Raw genomic sequence first — 24,375 nt, 5'->3', positions numbered from 1 at the left:
TTGAAATATTGATAACTATCCCCAAAGATGGGATAAATATTAAATGCTGGTCAGCCAGAGAGGTCAGTAAGACCTCAGTCAGTCAGACTCAGTCTGACTCAGGTCAGTAAGTAATTTTGGGTTACTTTCAGCTCATCCATTTCAAGAATGTGAAGAGGGGGGAATGGGTGAGCCTGATTTCCTTGTCTTTGGGCAGTTGGCTGGTAACTGGTAGGTGCTGTGTTTGTAGATCTTAAAATCCTAAAGGTAGAGATAGGAGCTCAGAGCCTAATCATCACTATTCATACTGCTGGGTCTGAGACTACACGAGTGGCTGCAAACCAGAGTGGATTAACAGTGACTCAAGTCCATAGCTAACACAGTATATTGTAATAATCTGTCTGAAGCATCCTATAGGAAGGGGGTGTGCCACTTGTTTTTAATGAATACCTACATATGCAGTGCAAGTCCAATGTGAATAATATTAAGTTGCCATTTTGTGTATTTTAAAAAAATAAAGTACTGATGGTAACTAACTTGATGTGTGACTCTCTAACTTCAGATTCTGTTTTTCCAGGTCAGGAATCACATACTTCTGAGGGAACTTTGGGTGCAAGAGTCAGTATGATTTCACAGCATTGCTTCCCTAGTAGGTTAAATAGCTCTTGGTGTCTGTGTTTCAGCCTCGTACCTTTCAGCAACGTTGCACCAAGGCACACGTGCATATACGCACACGTGCACACAGAAGATATGCTTTACAAAGCATATAATGAGACTGCAGAAACAAGACCTGTGCTCTGTGACAAATTTATGCATACCCTTTATGCAGAGTTCCACTCTTGGCATAAACCTGTGATTAGCTCTAAATAGAATCATTCCTGAGTTGCACGTGGCTTAGCATTTGCATCTTAGGAGATGCCAGTGAACTTGCAGGCAGATTTTTAGCCAGGGCGAGTGTGAACTCTTCCACACAGTCTGAAGGGAAGCCAGCTTGAAACCTGGTGCATGCTGCCAGCTGCTCTAATTGCAGGTGTAACTGGAAGGTAAGCAGAACACAGGTAGGATCTAGAGCTGAGCAGTGGTTACAATTGGGTATGTTTCCCATCAGGTAAGTGGCAAAACAGCCGTTTGTGTTGGAGCTTAAATTTTGCATTTGACCAAAAATCTCATCTCCAGTTTCAATACAAAAATCGGTCGAGTTCTTAGGTGGGCAAATAGTGAAAGAAGAAACATTTTTCTTTGATCTGCTGTTTAGTAAGCTGAGCTGCTGCTTTTGGGGGATCAACTGCAACTTGGGGATGTTCTGCTCCATGCAGTTGATGGCAGTGTCTCCTCCTGAAACTGAGATGGGGGTCTTCTGGGAAAGGCAGTTTTTCAGGGAAAGTCAGTGACTGGCCTGGATAGTAACAGGTAAGTTTCTGTGTGATAAAACATTAAGAGAATTATGCTAGTAATCAACTTTGTATCAATTTAGAGACTTTATTTAAATTACAAACAGTATTATAGGCTATTTAGGGAATGGTATTTTTGAACTTTTTTGTACTTCTGTATGTGCAGAGTAGAAATACGCAGGTCTGCAGAGGGAGACCTGCAGAATGATTCAGGGTCTGCGTTAAAGAAGGTTCTGCCAGGTGCATAGGTGCACAGCTTCTGTCTACAGGTGTCACAAGAGCAGGCCCCCTTCCTTCCAGCAGCAAGGGAGAAAATCCTCCTGGGGCAGAACTGTTCACATGGCTGATTATGGCAATTCAAAAGTTTTCAGCAATATTACATACTGGCTGAAATTATGGATGGTTGAGAATTAGGTAGTACTTGACAGGTGAATGCTTCGTTTAATTTCTGTTTTGTGCTTCTTTAATTTTTGTTCATTTTGTGTGTTGGTAGTATCAAACAAAACAAAGCTGCTTATTGCAAGAGAAAACTGTTCAAGAAGGGCTTCCAGTTGAGAAGCAGAAGCAGCTGAGGAGCATTCCTGTGCTGTTGTAGGTGCCTGTGATAAGCAGTCCCCTCAGGGGAGAGGGGAAGCTCACGGCAGTACTGTGGTTGCTGGTGCATTGAGGTAGCTAGGCGGTAGTTGCATTGAGTGGAAGCTGTATGGCATTGTCGTTGCAGAAGGTCACTCTGCAGCAGTAGCCAGCACATTAGCTGGTGGATGAACCTTTGGAAGAGTCCTGGTGAGTCAGGAGATGCTGAACAGAGACTGGGTCTTCGTGTGAAGGCTTGCAAGTTTGCTGAAATGGCTTAAAATCTTGAACAGTGCATGCAAAGCACAGATGGTATCTTTTGTTTAGCTTTGAAAAGGTAATTTCTGTGTTTGCTCAGACGCTGAGGGTTTTCGAGATCTCTGGTATTTCATCTGTTATGATCACGAGGATGTTTTGATAACGTTTGTGGAAATGTGCTCGGGGCTGCTGAGCAGAGAGGCAGGCAAACAGCAGGACAAGCCATGCCCTCAGCCCCCTGCTGTGTACTGCAAACAGCACCTTGGTCTTTCTTATCTTTTTGTACCCCGACGACCAATTCCTCTTGGGTCAAAAATTTGGTTATCTACAGTACAGAAGCAAGAGAGAACTGTTTTGTTTGTTTGTTTGTTTGTTGTTTTTTTTTTTTTTTTAACATGTTGCTTCTTGCAAATCTGCTTTAAGAAAAGGGAAATAAAAGACTGCCTGAGGGGGTGTTCTTCCCTGTATCAAAGTCGTCATCTGGCAGCCTGGGTGGAGAAAAGCGTTGTTTGTTTGGTGAGGTCTGTAAATAAGAACTAAAGATGATAAAAATATTTTCCTTGAACTTTCTGCTACTGAGTGTTCACTTCTGTCTTTGCTCATAGCAACTCAGCCCAGGGTTGGGTTTGGGTATTGCTGGGTTGTCTCCCAGCTTGACATTAGCAAGCCTAAAATCACAAGTGAAAAGGAAACAAAAGGCATCCTTAGAGACTGGAAGAGTGGAAAGGAAGGAGGAGACAAATGCTGAAAGGTATGTAGCAGAGATTGTGCTGCTGCTTTCCCTTTGAAACAGATAATTAAGCCTTTTTCAGTTTGGGGGTTTCTGGAGAACAAATTATTACATTAAATTCACCCTTTGATTCACATCCAGTACAAAGTTCATCTGATAAGTTAAATGCAGTTCCATGTTTATAAAAGTGCTGAATTGGATTTGATCATATCCTTTGAAAGACTACCCTGGCAGCAAATAAAATGCAATTCGCCAGATATTTTTTCAGAGGAAAAATAGCAATCACTAGTATCTCAAACTAAATATTTCTTGCCAGAGTTCTTTTCCTATAATTTTGCATTTTTTAAAGGAGTCATAAACACTGAAGCATTAGAGACAGACATCTCATCTGTGAGATGGTGCCTACTGCTGAAAAAAAAAATAAATGTTTTGGTCATTGCCAAAACAAAAGTGTGCATTGCAAAGATAATCCTTTTCTGGTCCTCCATAAATCTTTCTTGAAAACCACCTTTGATAACAAGATTGTCTGAGGATGAATGCTGCAAGCTGTCTCACCATGTTGCTGCCTTTGTTGCACACGACAGATGTGTTCAGAGTGGTGAGCTGGTATTTCTCAAGACTTCTCACCCCCCTGCATGCTGGATATGTTCAGTGTGTAGCCATACACAGCACTGACAATGCTTGAAACCAGGCAGTTTTTTGAGGCTGTTAGTTTTGAGACAAATGCAAAACTCAGTGTAGACTTGCTAAAAATGAGAGCTTCACAAAGGGAAAACAAGGCTGCTGCTACAGTGGTTTACACTAGCAAAAGCTTAATGTATTTAGAAGCTTCTAATAGCTCTTAACAGGTAATAGTTTCTTTTCATTGTACTCTGTCTGGAAAGATTTGGTGGTGCCACTTGGATTTTATACACAAGGGGGGCTGCTTTCTCAGATGTTTACTAGACTGCTATCTCTTGGAAAGAAATACCGAAAATTAGACCACTAGGAAAGTGCTTGCTTATAGCAATAAATGAGATAATTCAAGTCTTTCCTTCTTGTGCTTATTGCCAAGAACAAGGACTTCTGAGTAGTTAAATTTCCCTTCTGTAGTTAGATCCTTCCTCTTGTCTTGGGGCTAGGCTCTTTCTTTTCCAGGGCTGAAGGATAATGCGGGCAGTGTTAATAACACACACCAAAGAAAGAGCTTCTCAAGATCATGATTATAGTAAAATTCTGTTTACCCAAAAATGAAATGAGCTTGGCCATTTGGTCTGTGCTGTTACTACAATCCAGCTTTCTCAGTGCAGAAAAGTCTGTAGAAGCTGTTGCAGCTATGATTTTCTCAGAGAATGAGAAATAAGCTTGAAACTGAGCCTCCAGAGGACATTGGAGCTTCCACTAAAACATATGCGTAGAAGGATAACAAGCAGTCAACTTGAAATCCTTATTTTCCTGCTATGTTGGATGTGAGTGCTTGGGTAGGGCACTTTGGGAAAACTAAGAATGAAAATCCTTCCTACTGTTTTTATACTCACTGAAATGTATGTATGTATTTACTGAACAGACTGGTGTCCCCAACCTCCCAGAGGGCACAGGTAAGTAAATAAGGAGGCTCACCAGGATGGTGTACCAGGTCTCTACTTACCACATCTCTTCTCATTGTTAGAGAGGTGCAGTTGCCCTGCCATGTTCCCAGGATCTTGCAGATCTTGCTTTTGGTCTCTGTTGGTCTCTGTGATATTCTTGGACCTAAGATACCCCTGGAAGTGACAGCTGAGACTTTGTGGATTTCTCAAGCCTTGCCAAAATCATGAAAAGATATGAAAGTTGCAAACTGAGATCACATTGTTACCTTTAGGAGAAAAATGTCATTTCCTTCTAATATGCTGAAAATTATCATTGTGATCATTATTCCTGCCCAGATCAAAGGTGCTGCACTACTTTCATTAATGCTTGACAGATGTTCCTGCTATGGTACCAAGGACTGCAAAGATGTAAATCTACATAGACTCTAGGGTAAGCAGACTGAAACTGAACTGATGTATGAATATGAAAATGACTTCAGCTTAATGCAGTGGGTGCATGCGCTACCTCGCTTTTCCTGCAGATGCAAGTGAGACACACCTCCCTGGGGAATGCTGACCCTGAGGTCAAAGCTAGGCTCAAGCATATGCTCCAAGATACCATCTTTAAGACTTCAGTGTGCCACACCTACTATTTTCTTGAAGAATCCTGCATGTGGTAGGACAGGAGAGAGAGCAAATAGGTAGTGTCTCATGCTAGGAACCTCAAGTCCATACCCAGACTTCTTTTGTTCCTGTCTTGCTGGATTCTCATCAGTCAGGACATGTCTGCTCTGCCCAGTGATCCTCATTATTAATGCTGGTGCTATTGTTTTCCTAGCTCAGAGGTAGCTGGCGCATGTAGTTGTATTCCCCAAGAGAACTTAATTAGATTAGGTATGGCTTTCTGGCTCCAGGTTGAGACAGTGTTCAGACTGACTTTTTTTTTTTTCAGAGCTGATGGGTCTAGGACTAGTGTAGAAAGCTGCCTTTTAGTTTCAAAAGCACTTAACCACCCTACTAAATTGTTAGCATTGGCAAAATGCCACCAAACAGAAAGCAGCCTGGGTCCAGCAGGGTGATAGAGGTGTTTGTTCTTGCTTTGATTTACTGTCCTTTTGAATAACAACCAAGAACGACCACCTGAGATTCAAAGCTTTTGCCATCCAGATCAGGTGACAGCAGGAAACATTAGAACTGAATTTAAGGAAAATATGTACTTTTTTTTTCCTGTGATCTTCTCTTTTGCTGGCACTGCATTCAGTGTTAGAAGGTGTTTGTGAAGTAAAGGAAAAGGAGAATGCAGAAAATGCCAAGAATTCTCGCATCGTGTTTTCTTTCTGTTAAGTGTCTAAGAGTGAGAAGCTCATAGCAGCATTTCCAGACATGTATTCAGAATATAATTACTCCAAGATGCATTTCGTGCTTGTTTTGCTATTTGGCGAGGGAGTATCCTTCCCTGGAGACATTTTTGGAGTCATGTTATCATCCTGCCCGATGAGTGGACTTGCTGGTGTTTGTAAAACTCCATTTGTTGTCTTATCTGTTAGCTGTTCTGTTTCAACACACCTTTAGCTGACCTGTGCCTGGAGTGTTCTTAAACATTGCAGACATACTAAGTGTAACAGTCTTCCTTTGAAATGGGACTGCAGCACTTAAACTTAGCAGCATGGCAAAAGGAGTAGTAGATGCAGGTGGTGGTGGTGCTTTTCAGAGTACCTAAACCAGTCTGGAGAGACCTGGTAATGACACGGTGTGGAACCATGTAAGCGTGATACTCCAGTGGGATAGGTAAGTTAGGATCTACCTGCTGATTGAGCTTTTTTTGGGGGGTGGGAGGGTGGTATTAGAGATCTAGGGGTATTGCAGGTTACAGAAGGAGCACTTGCAAAGGATTTGAAATCAAGCCACTGCATTGCATTTGCTTTCCTGGAGGAGAAGGTCACTAGAGACAGTTAATAGAGCTCTAGCTGCTGAGCTCACCAAACATTCTTCCAGTTCAATGGCCTATGCAGAATGATGTGTTTAGTCAATGTTTAATTCCTAAGCAACAAATGGTGATTGTCATACTGGAAGGCACTTGTGGTGTTGACTAAAGCAGTGGAGGCCAAGGATTAAAAAGGTCATGTGGGGAGATCCCTTCTGCAGCCTCAAAGCTTCCTCCTCGTGGTCAGGTCCCTTCAGAGCAGGAGGAACACATGCTGTTTTCCAGTAGGAAAACAAGCCAATAGTTTCTAATACTGAAAATTGATTGGGGCTGTTTATGGCAATAAACTAGGTAGTTAAAATCTTTCCTTCTCATGCTCTTGCTTCGGCCCCCAGGAGAGGCAGACTGTGGGCCTCCAGTGTAAGGGGAAAGGTGCAGCAGCAGCCGAGGAGGCCAAGGACCACCTGTACAGCCAGGGTTTGGCAAGGAGATGCATGGAGAGCTGCCCACAGAGCCACAGGGAAACCTGGGTCACAGCTGGGATGCCAGGTAGAAAATTCACAAAGCTTTTCTGTTGCATGAGTCAGGAATGAGAAGAGCCCTCTTCTCGCAGCTGAGTGCCTCTAAACCTGCCTCACTGTTTTCCAAACGCTGCCTGCACTGAAGCTGGTACTTCCCTGTTTTTTTAGCAAGTAACTTGCTCTTAAAAAGCCATAATCCTTTTAAGGATTTTAAGGCAGGTGAGGTCCTTCCTACTGAGGACAATTCTAGGTTACTGCCACATCTGCTGGAGTTTTTCTTATATGTGGCAACTCGCTGCTGAAGGAGGGCAGGCATGGCCAGGTCTGCAGGCTCTGAGCAGCGGCTAACTAAGGCTGTTTATCCCAAAGCCTGGCCTGTGTTTGTCTGCAGCAGCTTGTTCCAAGGACTGATAGCTCAGGCTCTGTGTGGGGGTGATGCTTCCTCCTCCTATGAAACCAGCTCAAAGCATTGTCCAGGCCTATAGGACTGGCTTGGCTGTTCTTACATCTGTGTCAAAGGGGATCTGTGTGGAGATCCTCTCTGCATAGTTGCTAGGAGGATCAGGCTGATTTTTCCTTTATTTTCCACACTTCATACATTGACATATACAATAGCAAAGGCTATGCTGTGCCTTTCTAGTACTGCCTGGAAAAGTACACTGGGACTTTGAAATAAAAAGAGCAAGTGCCTTTAAAACCACTGCACTTCCCAGCTTGCTATTCAGTATTTGGGTCTGCTGCATCTTGAAAGCAGATAGACCTGTTTCCAGTTTTTTTGGTAGGCTGTTAGTGAGCCTGGGCATGTGCAACACAGACCAGAGCTCTGCTTCAATTTTAGGAGATTAAGGCGAGACTGAGGAGATCATCTTTGATCTACCAATATCTCAGCAGTTTCTCTCTGAAGAGAGGGCTAAGGGGCATGCTAATGGCAGGGCACATGACTGCTTGCATCCCAAATGCTGATTCAAATGCTGATTTAGTGGGGAACCAGGAGTACATTTTAGTCTATGCAATTTCTACCTGCAGAATAGGTTGAGTACTAAATCACTGATCTATAAGGGTTTCAGTCATGGTGGTTTGGGTTTTTTTTGCTTGTTTGTTTTTGTTGGTGTGTTTGCCCTTGTGAACATCTAGGGCAGCTTTGTGAAAGTCATCATATGTGCAGTCTTTGCTTTATTTTTATTTTTTTATTTTCATGTTGTTTAACTTCAGAATGAGGAATATAAAGTGGCGTGTCCTATGAGCCAGCATTACTTTGTTTAGTGTATCAGCAGGACCGAGCTGTTCCAGCAGCCAGGGTGCACATTCCAAAGCAATTAGAACAGCTTCATGAGTAAATACTGCTCAGCGGTTGATAAAAATGCCTTTCAGATGTCTTCGTAAAACAGATTCAGGTGACTGGCAAAGAACTACCCTTTAATCTTTGCAGATGACTGTGAAAGTACTTATTTTGATTTTTAACACTTTTTTTTTTTTTTACTTCAGAATTGCTGTGAATTGAAAGTAGCTGCTAATTTGACATGTTAAAATACCCTGCAACACAGTGTTTTGGGAAAGAAAAGGTGATGATCAGATTCCCCACCCCATCTGCTTCTCCAGAGTTCCTGCCCTTTCAGAGCATAACTACACATGCAACTCATTTGATGCTTGGCACAACTGGGAGGATGAAAATTTCTAAGGAGGAGGAACAAGTCGGGGGGATGGAAACCATAAAAGGAGGATTTCCTCTGCCTATAAACTGGCATGTACATTACTGCAACTCATCTAGGAAGCTCAGCACACTAAAGCGTGCTAGTCTGCTCAGACAGAGCAAGCTTCAGCCCTGCTTCCTAAACTTCTTGGGCAAGCAAACACCTTCAGTCCTCAGCTTTTCCTAGGGTTATCCCTTTTCATAGAGCTTTGAATTCCCAAACCCACAACTGTGGTGTAGTCTCTAGGCACCCCCACAGTTCCACCAGTTCTTGTATTCCCCTGACTATGAGAACCCCAACCCAAAGAACACTTTGTGTGCAAACCTAGAGTTGCCAATTATGTACTCCAAGCCCAAAGGTGAAGATCTTCTTCCAGAAACATGCTTTCAGAAATTACACAACTGTATTTGGGTGCTATTTTTTTTCCCTTCTTGTCTCCCTTGTTTCCCTGTGTTTTTTTTTTTTTGTTTTGTTTTTTTTTTTCCTATCCTCAATACCTCTTGGCTAGTGTTACTACTTTCTTTGGATTGATTTGTTTCTCCATGCAGCTGCTTTGTGGTGGATGGGTAGAAGACTATCTATACATTTTTTTAAAGTAGTTCTGTTTCTGGAGAGCTGTACTGTAATTAGCTGTACAAGAAGGAAGACAACACAGGGCACGCAATGAAAACTCCAAATGTGAAGATGAAGGAGGCCAAGTAAGTGAAGAGCAGAGTACTGATTCTGTAGGTGAGGCTGAGGGCTGAATTTAGAGAGCAATATAAAGCAAAGATGGACCTAGAGCAAAGCCAGCTGAAATTGAGCCTGGACTCTGCATTCAGCCAAAGCAGAAATCTGCTTGCTTTGACTGGGTAACTTAAGACGTGCACTTGGACAGTGTTCTTCAGGCCCTTGCCAAGCACAAAGAGCATTAACCTGCCTGAATATGAGGAAAAAGTCAGGCTCATCAGTCTACAACCCCAGCCTGTCATATAAGCACACCCTTAACTTTAAGCATGTGTGTAGCCCTAGACTCATACAGTGTTTGAAAATGTGTCCTCAATCTTGTCCTTCATCCCAATGAAGAGAACAGTTTATAGCGAATGTTTTAGGCATAAAGTTTCCTTTCATTCTGCACTGAGGTTTCCAAGCAGACAGACACAAAATATACACAGACCTATTTAATTTCATTCACTTCAGCTAGCAGAAATAGGGCTAGCACTGGTGTTTTGTTTTTATTGTTCTGTTCTGATGTGGTTTTCCTTGGGGGAGATTGTATGTGATGTGGTAGTGTGAGCAATGTGAGCCAAAGAATTGGGCTCAGCAGTTTTCTGTGGATATCCAGTAGGACTCCTGGTGCCACATACCTGGTGAGGTTCCAGATGTGACTGACTGTAGGAAGGTATTTCTACTGTCTCGTGCCCAAATGCTTTCCATGCCCCACTTCCTCTTTAAGCCTACTTCCAGCGCATCAGCTCATGATTGTACCTGCTGGAGCCTAGTTCTGCTGGAAACCTTGGCCACCTCTGTCCTGGACCCTCAAACTTGACATGATATCAGGATTAGTGTGCCTGTTCCAGGAATAGCATAGCCAGCAGGACCAGGGATGTGATTGTCCCCCTGTACTCTGCTCTGGTGAGGCTGCACCTCGAGTACTGTGTCCAGTTTTGGGCCCCTCACTACAACTCACTACAAGACTCTCTAGAAGAAAGACATTGAGGCCCTGGAGTGTGTCCAGAGAGGGGCTATGAAGCTGGTGAAGGACCTGGACCACAAGTCCTATTGGGAGTGGCTGAGGGAACTGGGGTTGTTTAGCCTGGTGAAGAGGAGGCTCAGGGGAGACGACCTCATTGCTCTCTACAACTACCTGAAAGGAAGGTGTGGGGAGCTGGGGGTCAGCCTCTTCTCATAGGTAACTCATGACAGGACTAGAGGGAATGGCCTCAAGTTGTTCCAGGAGAGGTTTAGGTTGGAAATGAGGAGATGTTTCTTCTCAGAAAGAGTGGTCAGGCACTGGAATGGGTTGCCCAGGAAAGTAATACAGTCACTGTCCCTGGGGGTGTTTAAGGAAAGGTTGCACCTGGTGCTTAGGGACATGGTTTAATGGGTGCCATTGGTAGTAGGGTGATGGTTGGACCAGATGATCTTGGAAGTCTTTTCCAACTTTAATCAATCAATCTATGATTTGCTGATATCCAGATATGTACAATCTACTTTTCCTGTCCTGGCTCCTGAGCTAGAGGTCTGTATATATAAACAGGATGTAGATAGGTAATCAATACATAGACTATACATAGAATTCCATGTGACCTTTTTAAATCTTGAATTATACTGAATAGGGAGACTACTGTTAGTTATGTTGAGGCCTTGTTTATAGCATGACTGTCTTTCTCAGGTTGACTCAGAAAACAAATGCTTCCAGAATGAGTCAGCTGTGGATGAAGCTTTGACACCTTTGGGAGCTTCAGTTCTCAAGAAGTGTCTTGGTGCAGGGGGTCTAAACCTAAATGAAGGAAATAATCAGCTAAAGTTTATTTCACCCTGAGATCTACTACGTGAGAGGCAAAGGTAGAAACTTTACCTGGTTGATTTGAGGAGTTTTAGGACTCTTACTGGGCCTTGCTCAGTTTTAAATCTGTGTGTGATGGGTGTGGGGGGGAAAGTAGGAAGCATCTATGGCTTTAAACTCAATTTCAGGCTGTTGCTAGAGGGTCCATAGTATCTCCTTGCTTTGACTGAAGAAGGGAGCTACTCAGCCATGAGCCAGGTGGCAGGAGTGCATCTGTCAGGCCTCCCCGTGAAGCCCCACTCTCTGCAGGTCATCAGGCTGGCCATGGGCTGGAGACCCACAGCCACTGTGCTCTTCCCAAGAGCCCTTATTTCCTACAGGCATGGCCAATCTGGCACCCTGCAGCTCTCCTGGGCTGCAGGGTAGCAATGGAGCAGGCTAAGATGCAAAGCTCCCAGAAGCAGGGACTGGGGTCTGTAGGCAGCCTGTGGCCATTGGGACCTGAGGCGTCATACCAACCAGCTCAGAGGGAAGGTGTCTCTGCCACACAGGACTGGTCCTGGGAGCACTGTAGTCTGCGTTGGCTCTGGGAGCTTAAAACGTTGGATCGGTTGGATAGGGGGGATTTCTATGTCCCTGTCTCCTAATCCTGTGGTGAGAACTGAGACAAAGTCTGCCAAGTTAGCTCCAAGCCCTCCAGCTCCCAAAACGGGTATTCAGGCTCATAGTGGTGTTAAAATTATTACAGTAGTTTGCATATTGAGGGCTGTGTTCTGGCAGAGTATGACACCAAAACTCAGGGAGTGTTCAGACTGAGGCCTTTCTGTTTTCACAGTTGGGACTACTAAAAAAACATCTCTAATGCTTCTTAAATCTATTAGTTTTCAGCCTCCTCCAAAGCTTTTGCATTAGTACAACCAACAGAAGTCAAGCAAGTGGGACCATGTGACATGCACAGTAATTTGCCTGTGGAGGAAGATAATTCCAAATTCCTCTTGCATTGACTTATGCAAAATTCATGAGTTTGGACAAGCATTCTCTCTTCAGCCTTATAATCATTTAAAGTCTGGATGGTCCGGCTGTGTCAATGTAACCAACTAGTGCTTTGCTGTGGGCAACAAACTTGGCTTCAGCGACAACACTGTATGATGAAGTCCCCAGTTTTGGGCGATTGAACCCTGTGACCCAGGATAAATATGACCTATGCCCCTGTTGTTTTGTGTGCTATGTGGCAAAAGGTATATCCTCCTCACTTCTAAGCTTGTTGGTTTTCCTCTATGCTAAATTTTCTTAATTATTTCTTGGGAAAGGTAAAGAGAATCATATAAAGCTATTCTTTCTTTCACCTTTAATCTGGGCAAAGTGGACTGTGTGCTGTTAATATGACAATGCTGGAATGGATTAGCTAGCACATTAACAGCTTCAGTTGTTAATCTGCTGTAGAACATATTTATTTGGATGTGAAAAACTCCTTTTCCCTAATGACCTTCAGCTGCTTGTTCTGCATGGATACAAGGTATTTCCTCAGTATCTGTGTGAGACCAGCAAGCAGTGTGCTAAGATAACTGAAATGGTATGGTGCTTCCTCAGAAATTAGCAACCAGCTGAGAAACAGTTGTGTTAAGGTGATCTTATGGGAGACTACCAGAGATGGTCATGCTGTTTCATAAACTGTTTCATAAAACAGTTTTTGACCATATTTTCACTTCTCAGGGAAACCAAGAAAAGCTTCTCAGTCACAAGATGCCTGCGATGCCTAATCACTTCTCCAAATTTCTTATGAAATTAGAAAAAAATACATTTTTTGAGTTTCTGCTTTCCTTTCCAGCTTGTTGAGAAATTTGGCCTTCTCTACCCCCTTGGATGAAGATTTGATCATATATTGAAGGTCTCCTTGGTGGTTTTCTTGCACTTGCTGTATGTGAAGCTAAGTAACTCTGGTGTGTGCATATTTCTACGAGAACAGTAGGCAGCTGCTTGCTTTTCCCATGTCCCAGATGTCTGTGGTTTTAATGCACATTTATAATGGGGATTTTGATCTCTGAGTTCCCATGAAACAACTGCATGTTTTTCAGACATAGCAAGTCATGAGGTATAGACAATGCTGGAGGACAAGCGGTAATGTATTTGTGGTTAAAAAGGCCTAGAGGAGGATGGAGTCAGAGTTCCTTCATAGGAAGTCTTTGCAAAAGAGGTGTTTCACAAGCAAACACAGAATATTCATTGGATATTTTATCCCACATGTGGCTAATAGTTGAGTTTTTGAGGAGACAAACTTCTCTGACTACCTGTTCACAAGGAAAGTTGTGGAGTTCGACAGTGATAGGCTAGAACTAAAAGCCTCAAGCAAATTTAGTATCTTACAGAGCCTGATGGCTTCCCTCTTATGCACACTTCATAACAGTGCTATGTTGCTTGCTTCTAATCTGGAGAATTTCTTTTCAGTATCTGTTGGCAAATCGCACCATTTTGATTTCAGGTGGAGCTTTAACACTGCTTTTAATATCGTTTTTCACTGCTCTCAGCCCCGGTCTCCAACCACTTTCTCTCCTTTAAGTTCACTTACATTCTAGAATATTTTTTGGAAGTTAGGTATTCAGGGAGAAGTAACAAAAAGGCCTTGCAGCATCCTCTGATGTTTAACAAAAGGTTAACAAATCCTAAAAATAGCTCCTCAAAGTTGTGGGCAACTTCAGGATTTCAGGCCAGGTTTGCATTTTTCAAATTCTTGCTTTACCTTATTTGGCCATGCAAAATGGGATCTAGAGGTCCCCGGGGACCCAACTGTACAGCAATGGGGCTTTGTTACGATGAAAGTATGTGCCTTTTTACTTCAGAGACACATATTGCTAAATATGGGGTTTGTTAATAACAAATGAGGCTGCTTTCTGGCAGTGTTACAGCTCCCCAACGTCCCTCAAGTTAAAAAGGCAAACTCACAGCAGCACTTCAGCATCAGGCTCGGTACCTTTGACAGAGAATGAATTAAAAACTGTGGGGTACTGGAGAGATATGCTAATGCTGACAGTGATGAAACGTGCTTTGATTTCAGTGAGAAAAAGTTTGGGTACACAATATCTAGGCTTACATATAATACAGACTTAAAATTAAATTAAGGAGGCCAGAGGATTAGACAGGGGTATTTCTGTGAGCTGAGACCGTATGCTGTCGCCTTCCTTTTTTGTTATATTTTCCTTTTTTAGTCCTTTTCTGTGAACAACTATCCTCAATCTGGAAAATACAAGTAGGCAATACAAGGTAGCCAGATAATATGCATAACATTAGGGAATAAATATTGACTTAGGATCTGATATTGGTTGAGTGTTACAGTCGAGGCATGCCTTATAAAATGTAACCGACAAACTGAGAAGTATCAGGCTACAAAACCTCTGCAAGCTCACCTTTTATCTCTGTATTTACAGGAGTTGTGACTAAAATACTGCCCCTCAGGGCTGTAAGCTTGGAAACTGCTGGCACTTACTAGGGCTGAGGTGGGGAGCATGACAGGGACAGTAATGAAACAGCAGAGACTTATAAAAGGTTGTTGTGTAAAACATTAACTGTATGACCACATTTTAAATCTAAAAACAATATTAAGGTTTCTTTGTTTAAAATGCAGTATTTGCTCTGTGACAATACGAGCTAGATCCCTATGCTAGTTCACAGAGATTGACCTCGTCAGAAATTACTACAAGCCCAGCTCCTTATAGATGTGTAACTCAGGCTCTCTGCTTACAAAGGAAATTCAAGCCATTGTTGTTTTCTCTAAATTCTTCTATTGAACATAACTTCAGGTGAAACATCAAGGAAAGGCTGAGACAGCAGGTCCCAGTGAGATGTTGATTAGGAGTACATCACATCTCAAGCTCAGTTGCCTCACAAGCTTTTGCACTTCATGAATAGTCAAAAGCTTTTCAGATACGTTGAAAAGTTAAGTTGGCCCCAAGAGCTTGCAGGCATGCTGATGACACGGTGTGTGTAGATGCAGTTGCAACATGAGTAGAAGCAGATGGGGATCAATTACACAATGGCTGCAACCCTGTCTCAATATCTATTCTTGAGAAAATCACTTGGAAATTACCATTCCTCACATGTGTTTAAATATTTCCACCTGGATTGTATGAACATTTAAAGTAGAAGTGGCTGAAATTTTCTTGTGAGAAGAGTTTCACCAGAAAAGGATTTCACTGAAAAATCAGCTTCATGTGAAAATGGAAAACTCATCCTGTTATTTTGGGGTTTTCTGGCTCTGTGTACAAAATATTTTCCATGAAAAGAGAAGAAGATTTTGAAAGTTAAGGAGTTATGCCTTCAGACTTCCTGTGAATATTTCTACTTTGTGGTGGGATGGAGGATGAGGATGTTGGTTCCCAGAAGCGTTGTGTGAATTCAAGTCTTGACAGTGCTTTGAACATGTGCAGTGTTACAAAACCTCTGTTATTTTTGATGTGAATGACATTCTCAGTCATTTTTTGAATGTTTTGAAAGCCAGAGCAAAGATCTCCATGAAAAGCCATATGCTGGCATTCCTGCTGGAATGCACTTGTGTGTCCAAGGGCAACAACATTACTGCCCACTGATCTTTTCAATTTTCAGTGTGCAGCTTTGTACCTGAATGGTGTTGGTAGGAGTGATTGGTTTCAGGGCTATCTCAAGTTATGCCCAAGGCTATTGAGGCTCCACAACAGGAATATATTTTTTTTTTGGAAGTTGTGCTGTAACTTGTCATCACAGCTGGTGCTGCTTTATACTGCCTTTGTATGAGGATGAGCCAATATTAGCAGAAGGTGACTGCTGAGGACTGCTTTCCCTTGGCCCTGTGACAGTTTTAACTTGGGATGTGTGGTCTTCTCAAGAGCCTGCCCTAGACTGAGGCCCAGAGGTGGCTGAGAATGCTTGAGTGCAGGACAGAGCTGAATGTGATCCAAGTTCCCTCAAAACGGTGGCTTGGTTTGCTCTCTATAGCCAATACCCAAGACCAGTGCCTGTGACTATTTCTTCTGCATCATACCTACAGACAAGCTAAAGGCTTTTGGTCAGCTGCATCTTCTCAAGCAGTCTGAAATTGTCAACAGACTGTGCATCCATACAGAGGCAGTGATGCTGCAGGGTTGTGGTGCTTCACAGGGCAAAGATCTGGGCAAAACATGCCACAGAAACAGAGCTGCTTCTGCACCCTTTGTGGGCTTTTTAGCGAGCTTCATTAGCACAGCTACCAGATTGCTGCAATACTCATGTTATCACTGTACATGCTGCTTCTGTTTTGTCTCCGAGCACCACCCACATCCTCAGCGCGTGGAAACCATTGGCAAGGCTTCCTTCCTCCATGCTGGCGGAGGTGCCCACGTACCGAGGTAGGCTGGGACGAGGCTGGGATGCATGCCTGGCATGCCTGGCACATAGCCACAAACCCACTCCCACCTCCCATATGCCTGGAGGAGGCACAGGCGGACCCGAGGGCCCTCGTGGCCTCTGATAAGTGAATTAGGGGCAACCTGAATGTCTGCGGGGTGGAATGTGCCTCTTGACGAGTGTCTGACCTGTGCTGAGGAGCTGCCCTTGGCATGTTGCTTCATGGGTGGGTGGCTTTAAGTGTCTGTGCAGAGCCCAAAGTCGCTGAATGATGTGTCCTCAGTGCTCCCTGTAACACTGAGGCTGCTCTACTGCCTGTTGTACGGCACTAATAAGCACAGCGCATCAAAGCTAGGCACAGAAGTTCATCAGGAGCCGCGTAGCACCCTCAAAGACAGTGCTTTGTGTGGGAAATTGCAGTGCTGCTAATTACAAGGCAGTCATTGTTAATAACCTCTCTTACCCTTCCGGCTTCCTCTTGGGAAGCTGGGCACAGCTCCATCTCCCCGAGGTGAGCGGAGACAACATGCCTTGGCTGGTGATGGCCACATCAGCCCAAGCAGGGCACTCAAGGGGAGTATCTGAGCTTGGACCAGAGGTTGGCTCTTCAGACAGTCCTAACCGCGAGCAGGACCAAGAGGAGCAGAGAGTCATGTGGAACTGCTGCCATCACAGGGGAGTCCTGCAGGATGAGAAGTAGGCTGAGGGAACATGGGGGCTTGCCCACCGTGAAAAAATAATAATTATAAAAATATCATGCAATGGTGAGGTAGAACAGAAGTTCCAAGCAGAAGAGTTGTTGTGAAACAGCACTGTGGATAAATGTTGACTCTTGAATTAGGGATTTCTTTCCCAGGAAACAAGAAGAAAGAAGGGAAGCATGCTTTTCCTTTGGAAACAATGGGGGATTTGGGCTATCAGATGGTGGCTGTACTGATGCAAGCACAATAGCTATCTGCCCTGAGTGTGCAGACAGCTGAAGATCAAAATCACAGCGCTCCCTGCTAGCACCCATACCCACTGTGTGAGGCGTAAGTCGTGGCTGAGGATAAGGCCCAGCTGCAGCCCCCTCCCCCAAGTGGAGGGATTTTCTGGTGCTACTGCTAGAGATGCTTGGGAAGTTTTGATGAAAATTTACCAAAATTCAAGTACTTGCTGTGAAACTGTGAGCCTTGGGAAAAAGAATTATTTGGCAAAAATCAAAGACATTAATTTCCTCTACTTGACTTTAGCTGAAAAAAAAATCAGAATAGATGATTTTGAAATAAAACATTCCACCAAATCCATCATGTTTTGGGAGGGTATGGTTTCATCTGACTTGTTGGAGAGTATGTTTAAACCAAACCAAATTTGATATTTTAAGATGCGTTTGTAAGAAAGTGTTTGAGGCAATGTTTCCCTCCATTGAAATCAGCGGTTTGCTTCTAAGGGAGATGTTTTAATGCTCTTAACTTAAAATTGTGAGCTTTTCAGTCTTTCTTGTGAAGACCAAATTATTTTTAAACATAATGTTTTCCAGGAACAGAAACTGATTCTTGGCTGACTTACCTACAATTAAGTATTTAATCCAATATTGACCTAACTGCTAAAGAGCCTTCAGAATGCTAGTCTTTTAATTTTTGTGTAGGCTAACTTCTAAACCTCAGTTAGCATTCCCCTTCCTAGTCACAATGTTAAGCCAAGAGTTTACCACTGAATGTGGCAAGGAGGGGCAGGTGGAGGAGATGTGAACAGCCTGGTGTCACCCAGTGCAGCACAGCTTTGCTTCCCAGGAAGGAAAAATGTGAAGTACGGGCAAGGTGTGCATGCTAAAACCCCCTGCCTGTGTTGGTGATCCAAAAGAGGTGGACACAGGTGGCTCTCTGTCAGTACAGCATGACTATACTGATGTTTGCATGTCCTGGGCATCTCATCTGGTGCAGATAGCTGGTGTACCCATCAGCTTACATCTCTTAAGCCTGACTGATGTGAGTACAAAAGAGGGCAAGAGGGAAGGAGGTGGCTGTCGGTGCTGCTTCACTGAAATGTCACCCACAGGAGACCCTGTGGGACTGTGACTGCCTCTTCTCCTCTTCTGTGTAAAAATGACATTCAGATCAGGCTGGTAGCTAAATTATTCTTATTACTGCAAGGCACCTGTGTACATACCTAATGGCACGGCTCATGCTGGGTACAGCTGTTGTTCACGCTTTGTGCACATCATGCTCCTGGAAGTGGAGGGAGCAGCATCCCTGCTGGAGAGTCTTTTTGAGAGCTGAACCTCAGGGGAACAATGCAAGCATCTGCTGGAGGTGTTGCTGGGGAGGTGAGATGACTGTAAACAGGGCTTTCCTGAGTAGCGTCCTGCACCATCAGGGAACATACTTACAAGTCATCACCTTAACAGACACCTCTTTGCCTGCTGGATACACCCATTCTCCTCCAGCAGAGGCAGGATAATAAGGATGCTGCTCTCTTATGCCATAGCAGTCTGTGAGGATACCAGGACTGGGTGGAAAACCACACAAGATGAAAAGATTCAAAAGTATGTTTCTGATGGGAAACAAAGAGCAAGTGAGCAAGTAGGGAGTGGAAAGGAGAAATTCCTGCCCCATGCATCCTGCTTCAGAAGGAGTCATTAGACGCCCCCTTCCCAGCAGCTGGGCCACTGGCCTCCAGCAGCTGGAAAGCGATTATAGGCTGAGTGGTAAGCAAAACACAGGGCCTGGGAAAGGGCATATTCCTCACTGGGGCTGGAGAGCTATCTCCCTCCGTCTATTCTTGTCCTGCATAAAAATTCTCAACTGGCACCAGTCTGTAGCCAGTTGCAGCCAATGTCGCATATTTCATGTGTACCAGCCTTTTGTAAACATAACTTAGAGCTGCTTACATCTGAAATTTAGGATTAACTTCAAAATGTGAAGGAGGAATCGTAAGCTCAATGTAAAAGGAAATGTTTTAGTACTTATTTTCAAACACGTTTTAGCATTATAAACTGGTGTAAACCAAGCAGATTCCTACATTGTACCTAGAAATAAGGCTGTATGAAAGATACCAATGGCAGTGAAATTAAAAAAGTAAACTAGCAGCATGAAGAGGGTTAATCCAGGTCAAAAATAACATAATTTCCTAAGGAAGCAGGCTGTTTGATCAAGCCTGTCATTGGGTCTTTCCTGCCTGAAAACTTTGTGCATCTGTTGTCTAACTTCAATTAAGCATGATAAAGGGAGAAAGGTACTCAACAAAATTAAGTTCTGCTGTGGCTTGTGAAAGCATACAGCCAACAGCAGGGTGGAGAAGGCATTGCTGTCCCCGAGGGAGAGCTCACAGGTGACTGTAAGCCTCATAGGTGCCAGGGGATCCAAGCAGGAGAAACCCTTGTGAATACTGCTGCTGCTGTAGGAAAAGCTGCCTTGGGAGCATGCTGTCCCTCCAGCAGGCCTTGGGAGCCCCTGCTGCCTCAGGAGCTACTTGTAGCGTAACTAAGAAGTCTGTGTGGTAAGAGAGGAGCACGGGAGATATTTGATGTGTCGGAGAGATGCTGTAGGGCTTTGTAAAAGCAAGCAGAAAGAAGCTATGGGATGGGGAGGGGGAAGAAGATCGTAAAAGAAGCAATAAAAGACAAAAAGAAACAATTCTAAAGCAAGTAGCTGTGCGTATGTAGTCAGAGGCCACCACCTTCCCTGCCTGCCTCCCTTGTGTCCAGGGCTGTATGCAGCCCTGTAACTGCATGCAACTGTATGCTTCATGCAGTTGCCACCATCTTGTCACCGTACTGGGTGGAGAGAGAGGAAGCCAGTTATTTCTGCCTTGGGTGTAGGCTCATGCCCTTCTCTTCAACCATGTGTACAGAAAATACTCAGTGAGAAACTGTAGCTGGTGGCACGGTCACACAGGGATGTGTAGAGCAGAACCCCGGTTTGAGAATGGAGGTGTAAGGGTGCAGAAGGCTGTGGCCATTGTGGTGGCAATTGCCATACTGTCCTTTCCATGCAAGCCTAGAAGTATCACATACCCCAATACTATGAGCTAAGATGGCCCTGTTGTCTGAGCTGCGATTGGTGATGGCGGGGGAAGTTGTGCCTCTAGCAACAAATGTGAAGTCAAGAAGTATAAATCCCCACTCTTGGCTTGTTCCATCTGGGCATGCAGTGGTTATTAAACTGCACAGAGCCTGCCAGACTGTCCGCTGCTGGCTGTCTACAATTAGACACACCTGTCTGTGTCTTCAGAAAGAGTCTTTACATAAACGTTAAGTTCATGAATCTTATTGCTAGTTATGTGTCCCATCTTCTAGCAAAGAGGCTAGGTGTAAAGCTACCTCTGTCTTGAAAAATCCTGTGAATGAGTGGAAATGGAAAGGAAGAAGATGGGGGGAAGAAAAGACAATATGCCTTTGACCATATTGCGTTTCACAGGTGTGAGTGTTAACACTCTTCTGCAGGCTCTCCCTAGCACAGCTTTCCCAGTGCTAGTTGGTGGAGGAGCTTGCTGCACCAGTGCAGGAGAGGTGTAGTTCAGAGGTCCTTTCGATCTCCAAAAGCTCTCAAGGAGCTCCCTGCAGTGCTCGGTCCCAGAGCACACATTGCAATTTGCCATGGGTATTGGACATGTTTGCTTTCAGGTGCTATGTGTGACTGGAGATTTTCAGTGGGAGGGCAAATGTTCATAAGGAGTGGAAAATAATTCATGTGGGTTTGTGTGGTATGGGCTCGGTTTTGGCTGATGAGGCTGGCATTGGTACTTCCCTGCTTGGGAAAGGTCAGCCAGGAGGAAGAGGAAGAAACCTGCTTCAAAGCATCCCATAGCCTCAAAAGTGTCCTACCGTGTGTGAGGCTGGGATGTGGCAGTGCTGGGACAGCACTCAGCAAGAGGGAAATAAGCATCCCACGCCACGGTGGCTGAGCTATGAAATAGCTTGAAGCCTGTTCCTTGGCAAGCTGAGCTTGCATATGCATGATGATGGCCAAAAAAAAAAATAATAAAGGAATATTCTGCTGTGGCAGGAAATCCTGCTAAAGCAGCAGTATGATGGAAATAGCAGTTTTGCTGCTGACAGCTTTCATTGTGGAAAAGCTGTGCTCTCTTAAAAGATCCTCATAAAGACCGAGTTACAGCTTTACGGATCATTTCCTATACCGGAGAAGTGGTGTGCTGGCCATATTATTTTATGGAGTAATATGTAGTGGTGTTAAATTTTAGCTAGAGCAAAATAGCAAGATTTATGAAATACTGTGGTTTATAAAGGAAAAAATGACAGGGAGTTGCACGAGGCAGGTTTTAAATCTATTTGAAAGCAATTGGAACACTTTAGAAGTTCGCACTCTGACAAGGAGCCTCTCTTGACTGCCAGCTTTAAGTGTGTTTTGAAGGCAGAGATCCATGTTTTACATGCAAACCATGGCCATGCCTGCTTTGGTCTTCCAAGTGAAAGATGCCCTGACCAGTGTTAGTGAGGAGTAATGCTACCAAGCTCAACAAGGAATGGTTTCCCCAATATGGTGTTTGACTGCAGAAGAAACCAATGCAACTGTGAGCCGTAAAACAGAGTTGTGCTGCAAAAGGTTTTGATTTAGCAGTTGTAGAAACCCAGACTTCAAGTTTCTCTGAGACGGAGGTGGTGGGTTTTTCGTGTGTGTGCAATACTCGTTTTGGATCCAGGCTTCTCAGGCTTCATCATGCTGCTGGGTCCCCTTGGAAATTAATGGGGGATGAAACTGAACGTGTGCAGACCATGTTGATCGTCAGCACTACCAGCTGATGTTTTCCAGTTAAGCTGTACTGTGTTTCTGTATTCATCTAACAGTCTTCGGGTTGGGGAAAAGAGCTTTTGTTACACGTTGCAGCAAGTCAAACCTCTCTTGTCCTCTTGGAGAACATCTCTGGGCCTGTTCTTTGAGGTGGAGGGGAAGGCTGAGCCATGGCTAACCTGATTTGCTTCGGGGACAGCTTGGGTCATGTTAGGGGATCGGGTTTTGGAAGGGAGGGCAAGAGGTGGCTGCATCTTCAAAGAGACAGCAGGAGGCACTTGTCACTGTCGCCTCCCCTTGGCAAACCCATGCCAGCTGAAGGTGCTTTGACACACCCATTTTCTGTCTGTGCTCTATTAAGAGAAGTCTTTTGACTGTTTCTTTACAACAGCAGGGTAGGATAGTGTGGTGTCTGTTCATGAGGTCCCATCTGATCCCCAATCAAATGAGGGGGGGAGGGACCTTAATGTGTGGTGATGCATTGTCTTGACTGGTGTTTTGTTCAGCCTTTCTCCAACCCCATGCTTTCAGTTCCTGGACCTGGACACTTTTTCTCTGCTCTAGCTGCTAGTTGACATAAATTATAGAGCAAGTTCTTTCAGGCAGGTGTTTACCTGCCCGTTTCTGGCATCAGTGGGCCTCCAGCCTTTCCTGAAGCTTCAGGCATAAGCAATGCCCATTGTCAGAACAGATTATTCAGAGCAGAGCAATCTGAAGTCATTTGGTTATGAAAGGCTCTTCAGAGCAGGAGGGCTTGCCATGGCCCAGAAATGTTGGCATGGAAATCGATTACATGGAAGGAGTTACGTGGCAGACGGACAGCTCTTCCTGGTGCAGGCAGCACACGGTGTCCTAGAGATGCAGCCTGTTGTGCGAAATACACGTGCAGTCCTCCTGAAGGGAGCAAAAACTCGGGGGCCAAAGGAGCCAGTGTGCAAGGAAAGGGGAGATGGCACTGGAGGGTGTGATGTGAGAGGAAAGGAACAGTAACTGCAGCATAGAGGGTGAGATAGAGCGGCTGAGGACACAGGGCATGAGTAGTGACTCCCTTCCAAGCACTGAAGAATATGCAGCTGGTTGAAATGGGCCACAAGCCTTTCCCTCTTCCATTTCTCTGCTCTGCTGCATGCCTCTGAGGAATGTGCCTGCCAAATCCCACTCTCAGGGCTGGCGGGGAGAAGCCCTGCCTAATTATTCATATCTGCCATGTTTCCAAGTGCTTCATTGCTGTTCCTGCTGCAGCCTGGCAGCAGCTGAGGGTATGGCATCTCCTGAAGGGTGACCCGAGCCTTGAAATTGGTAGTTATATTCCCCACTGAAACTGTGGGGCTTGTTGAGGTCCCCAGGTGCTCCACTTCGTGCTGCTTCACAGAGCTGCAGAGGATGGCCACTTGGGCAGGCACACTGCGGGGGGCACTCAGTGGAAGGTTTTGTAAAATAGAATGTGGGATTTCCATAAATATTTATTTTAGGGCAAAATTCACGCTTAGAAAGTAAAAAAAAAAAAAAACGTGTCTGAAGGTCTTAATGGGGGCTGCATTAAATCTTAATCTGAAATGGTAAAGCTGCCTCAAAGACTGCGTACAGGAGAATAGCTCTAAAGGTAATCAAAGCCACTCCTGTGCACTCTAACCAGTACAGCAAGGGAATTTCCTAGCAAGATACAATTACAAACATGCAATGCATTAAATACCTACAAAATTATGCTCAGCTCAGAGCAACAAAATTGTCTTCATGTGATGTGACCAGTTTTAAAAATAGGGAAGAAGTGAACTAAGCAGCAAGGGGTAGACGGGTGCATCCAGAGTCCACGTCTCCGGTAGTGGCAGCTACCCAGTTATTGAGACTGCAGTAAAGAAATCCCAAAAACTGATCTGTGAGATGGTGCGATAGCTGCATATGCAGTGAAGAGACCAAGTTTCTTTCCTAATCCGTATGGTGATCATTTTAAACCATGAAGCATGAAACGTGATTACCCTTGTCCAGTGTTTGAATTAGGGGACTGTGAGGAAAGGCTCAGTGCTCTGACTTGTGTGAGGGAGGGGACAACAGGCACCAAGCCTGGGAGCTGCTTCTGCATTTCTCTGTGAAGCAGGGGAGAAGCATTCCATCACTTACAAGCTGGAATTTTAGTATGATGAAATAAAAGTATTAAAATTTTGACAGGAAGAGTTTCATGTAGGTCTTAGGTC

General features: G+C 44.3%; 1 protein-coding gene across 6 annotated transcripts in view; it reads left to right on the top strand.

Moving 5' to 3' along the window:
• The first annotated feature begins 887 nt into the window (after window positions 1-887).
• PHLDB2 (pleckstrin homology like domain family B member 2) overlaps window positions 888-24,375 on the top strand; it is a 117,336-nt gene continuing 93,848 nt past the window's right edge. The window contains exon 1 of one of the 6 annotated variants that reach the window (XM_082754511.1): window positions 888-1,022. The gene's annotated coding sequence lies outside the window, so the exon portion shown is untranslated. Of the gene's footprint in view, window positions 1,038-6,159; window positions 6,267-24,375 lie in introns of those variants that run through there. The other 5 variants (XM_082754514.1, XM_082754518.1, XM_082754513.1 and 2 more) reach the window with 5 other exon arrangements.

This window comes from Aythya marila, assembly GCF_965140915.1.
Source record: "Aythya marila genome assembly, chromosome: 1".
NCBI lineage: Eukaryota > Metazoa > Chordata > Aves > Anseriformes > Anatidae > Aythya > Aythya marila.
Note: the sequence above shows the minus strand (reverse complement) of the source record. Positions and strands in the feature narration are given on the sequence as shown.